The sequence below is a fragment of the Thamnophis elegans genome, chromosome 2, assembly GCF_009769535.1.
Source record: "Thamnophis elegans isolate rThaEle1 chromosome 2, rThaEle1.pri, whole genome shotgun sequence".
In the NCBI taxonomy this organism is placed as follows: Eukaryota; Metazoa; Chordata; class Lepidosauria; order Squamata; family Colubridae; genus Thamnophis; species Thamnophis elegans.
The window spans coordinates 44,572,221-44,578,413 of NC_045542.1; positions in this window are offsets into that span (position 1 = coordinate 44,572,221).

A 6,193-nucleotide genomic window follows, 5' to 3' on the forward strand; every position below is an offset into this window, starting at 1 on the left:
TGGTGCTTTATTTTCTCTCTTGTTATTTTTTTTTCTACATAAAAAGTACACTCAATAAAAGTAATAACATTTGTACTCTTTTTCTCCTCCATTTACTCTTAATGGGAGCCAGCAAACCTAGCTTTAAATGTCTCTACCAGGGAAACACACTGTAATTCTTAATCTGAAAGGGAAAAAAAAATAAAAACAAACCGTAATTAGTCAACTGATCAGAAAGCATCCACATGAATCTACACCCCCCCCCTCCATTGGTCCAAATTCATACACATACAACATAGGAAAACAAGCCAGCGTTTCTGAATTGGGGTGGGGTGGGAGAAAAGAGCAAGCTGAATATGTGTCAGCAATGTGATTATATTGGTCTAGCAGACCTTCTATTCCAGGGATCCTCAAAACTTTTTAAACGGGGCCAATTCATGGTCCCTTGACTGTTGGGGCAGACTGGGTGGGTGGTCATGGCTAGGTGGTCATGTGACTGGGTGGGCGTGACTAGGTCATGTGACTAGGTGAGTGTGGCCAATTTAACAGTCCATTAAACAATGCACACAAATTAAACTTTAATTTGTTTTGCTCCTGGGGGTGTTTTATTTGCTTTTATTTGCATGTTGCTCTTTTGGTTGACTTTTCTTTTTACTAGATTGTTTTTTCAGTTGTTTAGGAGTCTAGTGGAAACTCAGGAAACTCAGTTTTGCAACAATTCTTAAAATCGACAAGTCTCTGTTTCTCTCTCTCTTTCTGTCTCTCTCTCCCGTCTCCCTGTCTCTCACTCTGTCTCTGTCTGTCTGTCTGTCTGTCTGTCTGTCTGTCTGTCAGTATCTATCTATCTATCTATCTATCTATCTATCTATCTATCTATCTATCTATCTATCTATCTTCTAGATAAATCTTCTTTTTTGCCTACAAAATGCTTCTGGAGGTGGGGAAGGTGAAAAATGGGCCCAGTTTTTGGCCTCCTGGAGCTTCTGTGTGCCCCGTTTTTCACTTCCCCCACCTCCAGAAGCATTTTGTAGGCAAAAAAATGGGCAAAAGACCCACTTTGGTTTCTCTTCAGATCGTATAAATCTTTCGCCTTTTAGAAATGTGCCATTTTCACCTGTTTTATGGTCTCCTGGGGCATCCATGCACCCCATTTTTCACCTTCTCCACCTCCAGAACGTCTCTGCAGGCCAAAATTGTTGGCCTTACCTTTCAGTTCCAGCCTACAGGGATCATGAAGGCAAGTCCAGCGCTCGGCCAAAGGATGGGTGGAGCGATGTGGATGGGGCAGTCTCGTGGTCCTGTGTGGGCTGGAGTAATGGCTTTGGTGGGCCGCATGTAGCCATAGTTAGAGGACTCATGTTCTATTCTCTAGAGCAAAGAGGCCATAAATCATGGCTTACAAGCAATAGTGGTGTATTCACACACAGCTACCCTAAAACCATACAAATCTCATAATTAGAGTAATACATAAACCCCCGTCTGACTTAATGACTAATGCTTCCCCTTATCTCTGCTTCATTATGTACTTCTTTGCTTGTGGCAAACTGTAATTTATTATCACATCCAAACCGGAAATCTGCAAATTGGGCTTGTAACTGTAACTGCAAGCCATGTTTTGAATTTGATTTGCCCCTTACTGATTTCCACCAATTGTACATTATATTATTCTTTCCAGAGCTGATTCTCTCAACAGGTAGAATAACAGCTTTTGAAAGGCAGAATGACTGCTAGTTGCCTATATCCCCATTCTGAGCCCCCTAAATTTATTTTGGATTCTGCTAGCTGGACATGTGGAGCTGGTGAATCTTTCTCCCCGTGAGTGTTAGAAAAATGCTTGTATTATTTATTATTTTGTATTATTCTCTTTGTATTAATTATTACTGTATTTAAACTTCTATAAAGAGAGCACAGCTTCAGAAATGAGAAGACAAAGATAATCTCTACTTTTTTCTAGGATTGAATGACAGGGCAATGGGGAGAGGAGTAGCTTGGCAATCTATATGGTTCCCATCTGTTGCTTTATAAATGTTAACCTGAAAGATTGACATGTAAAGTCCTGGTTGATGATTATGGTTCCCAGTAGATAGGTTTTCTTTTCAGCATTACAGACACTTTTTTCCCAAGAAGAAGGGGTAAAATTTCTCTTTGTTTTGACCACAGAAAATGAGAATCTGAGGAGACAATAATTATCTTCTCTTTTTTCCCATTTACAGGACTATCTATCACAGTATCAACAGTACTTGGGAGAGACAGTATCCTTTCCTATACTATGTATTTTTTTTTAAGTTTCTCACCACCACTACTATATTAAAGCATCTGGTCCATCTGTACTTTTATATTTATTGTTTTCAAAATGACAGGAAAACACCATTTTCTCAAAGGACAAGGTAATGTTTGAACAGACAGCATCCCTCACTCTACCACCCATAAAATATGCTTGGAGGGAAACACTCCCAACCAGCACTCTGCCTAGGAGTAATGATAATGCCAATTAAACTATGTGTAAAATACCACAGTGGAGGCATTAGGGTGACAATCATACAACCTATCAAGCAAGTAACTGAATGTAGGGAAACCTGTGAGTCTCCAAATGAACTACAATTTCCAGTAGCTCTAGTCAGCAGTGTGAAACCTGTAAGCTCCATGCTTATTTCACTGGTGTATCTTATTGTTACATCATTTGGTCTGGATAATTTCACCTAAGCATTCATGGACATGGGAGTGAATTGTAAAAAGCTCAAGTATATATTTGATTAGTTACCTCCAGTGAGCACCAAACTATCTAGAAATGCCATGGGAACTATTGGCTTTTGGCAATATATGGGATTTGTTGGCCTCTTCTGTATATGTAAGGATATTTCATTGTAGAAGATCCTGAATATCATCAGATGCTCCAGAAAGGCATCTGTGGCCCCGCTATAAAACACACAGGCAAACTTCCCCTGAATACCAGTGTGGTATAACTCCTTGAAATTCTGCTCCCAACATCCCCTGCCAGCATAGTATTATAAATCCCCCTTTGGGGAGGGGGGGTGGCAGCAGATTGATTACCTTAACAGGCCAATGGTGATGCAAAAAAATAAACATAAACAAATTTAGGCCAACTTCAAACTGCTAATTAGCCAAGTCAACTCAAGCCATTAGACTCTTTCATTGGTTGATGGTAGGATAGCTAAAAGATACTTTGACATTGGCTGATACAGAGATTCCTGGAGTGTCTTCTAAAAATAAACCAAATCTTAGTACCACTGTTTGGAAAGTTCTACTTTAGAGTATCCATTTCTCCATTCTGAACTAACTCATTTGCTAGCTGATCATATCAATAGCCTTGTTCCCTTCATGCTCCAGGTTTTTTCTTATATCTATGCGCATGTTTTACAATGACAAAGCTCTTATACTTTTAAAATAAGCACATATACTCACCAAGTGAGGGCCTAAATACTGTAGAGATGATAATGAGCAAGAAAGTAATATTTGTTGACACTCAATTCTAAAAGGCATCAGACTTTCTGCAATTGAAAAAAAAAGTGATAACTCTATTCAAAGATAAGAAATGGTAGCCCCAAAGGTGCTTTTTCAGGAGGCAACTGGACTTCCTTATTTTTTTTTGAAGAGAATTTTGAGGAAAAATTGCAGACTACAGGAACTAGAAGCACTACTCAGGTGACCCTGAGGACACAGATAAACCTCCAAGTATTTCAATAACCTTCTAAAAGGATGCAAATGACCAGCTGTCTGCAAGTAATATAAATCCTTCCATTCCCCACTATCCTGTTAGAGCTGAAGAAGCTTCTTGGATGAGAAATGAAACATCTCCAAAAGAAAAAACAAGAAAGTCCAGTTGCCTCCTGAAAAAGCACCTTTGGGACAACCATGTCCTGGATGAATCTCTACAGACCATAAGAAATGGTAAAAATATGTCCTCCTTTAGCCCTTTGATGTTACACACCTCCTTGTTTTCCCCCTTTTCTCCACCTATTCATAACTGAGTTATACCAGACATCTGATTTCTACAAGTCTTTTGAGTACTGCAAATAGGTTAGGCTCCCTTTTTAAGAAAAGGGATCTAATGTTAATGATACTACAAAGATATTGAGACACTAGAAAGAGTGCAGAGAAGAGCAACAAAGATGATTAGGGGACTCGAGGATAAAACATATAAAGAACGGTTGCTGGAACTGGATATGTCTAGTCTTATGAAAAGAAGGACTGGGGGAGACATAATAGCAGTGTTTGATATATTAGGGGTTGCCACAAAGAAGAGGGAGTCAGACAATTCTCCAAAGCACCTGAGGGTAGAACAAAAAGCAATGGGTGGAAACTAATCAAGGAGAGAAGCAACTTAGAACTGAGGAGAAATTTCCTGACAGAACAATTAATCAATGGAACAGCTTGCCTCCAGAAGTTGTGAATGCTCCTTTAAGCTCCTTTAATGCTTTAAGATGTTGGATATCCATTTTTCTGAAGTGGTATAGGGTTTCCTGCCTAAGCAGGGGGTTGGACTAGAAGACCTCCAATTCCCTTCCAACTCTTATTCTAAATGAATAACTATATCACCCTAGCTCTCATATTTTCCCACAGTTGTATCCAATGACACAAAATGCTGCTACAAGTTTTTTCTTATAATGTTGCCTTCCTTATGTCCTCCAACTGTTTTAGCATTTTCCCTCCTTAGCCATGGATGCTATCTGCCATAATTCATGGGATTCTATCAATAATGAGGTCAGGATAGCACCATCCCAATTCCTAATGGCCAGCTTCCTTTTTCTCTGGACCCTGCACATAGCCTTCCTTGACTATTCTGGCCAGTGGGAGTGTCTGGATCTTTTCAGCTGGTTTCTTGTGCCCAGACCTGGCTTTGAAAGAGGATTAGTCCAATTAATGGATTACTGTGCCAATTATATGTCCACTGTGTGATACAATGGGAACATCTCACCACACTACAGAATACCTTTGTGTTTGAGCACAATCTCATTATTAGTATAGCAGGTGTGATCTTCTGTGTGGTGGAACAGGAGTCTCCTTAGATTATATTACACCACCCTTTTCTGTCAGATGTTAAATCAGACTGCCAAGTTGCTTCCTCGGGTATCCATTTCTTGTTTTAAATTTCTTTTCCCTGAATTAGCATAAATTGAGGGGCTTCCCATTGGACCTCTTGCACTAGGATAGGGAGACCTAGGTTCACGCATGGAAAGTACGGGGACTTTAGACTAAGTACAAATCTCTCTGTATCCAACCCATCTCAACCTGAGGGAAAAATCAGAATTATGTGTATGGTGTGTATACCTTAAACTACTAGAGCAGAGATTCTCAAGTGAAACTGTTCAGGTGTTTATTTTAAGTGTTTTTTCCATAGCATCCTTATTCCACAACCACTACAAAAAGTACAAATATGAAATACAATGAATGATGATTTCACTTGCCCCTGGCTCCTTTTGTTAAAGAATATTCATGACCAGCAAGTTTGCTCTAACAAATATTGTTGTTATACCAAGAGGTACATAAGGTAAAGGTTCCCCTCACATACATGTGCTAGTTGTTTCCGACTTTAGGGGGCGGTGCTCATCTCCATTTCAAAGCCGAAGAGCCGCGGTCTGAAGATGTCTCCATAATCATGTGGCTGGTATGACTAAATGCCGAAGTACACAAAATTCTGTTACCTTCCCACCAAAGTGGTTCCTATTTTTCTACTTGCATTTTTACATGCTTTCGAACTGCTAGGTTGCAGAAGCTGGGATAAGTAACGGGAGCTCACTCCATTACAGGATGCTAGGGATTCGAACTAATCGACAAGCTCACCATCTTAGCCACTGAGCCACCACGTCCCTTACACACAATAATTCAAATTCAAAATAACTATATAAACTTAATTTTAGATTTCATTTGGGGTATAAAATCTATTTTAAAAAGCCTTTAAATTAGAGGAAGCGTACATATATGCCACCATAATTATCTTATTTTTCAATGTAGGAAGTTAAAACCCACCCCTCTCCTAGAAAAATGAAATATCCTGGGAAATATTGAAAAGGTAAAATATTATATTTCTCTGGATAAGAAATGGAGAAACATGTTTTTAGGCAGGAAACACACTCACTCTTAATAGCCCCCACCTTTGGCAATGAGCCATTAAAATGCCTCAGCCAGTGTATTCTACATAACAAAGATCCCCCCTTCAGCTCCAGGGTGATGAGATTAAGGCATGATAGTATTA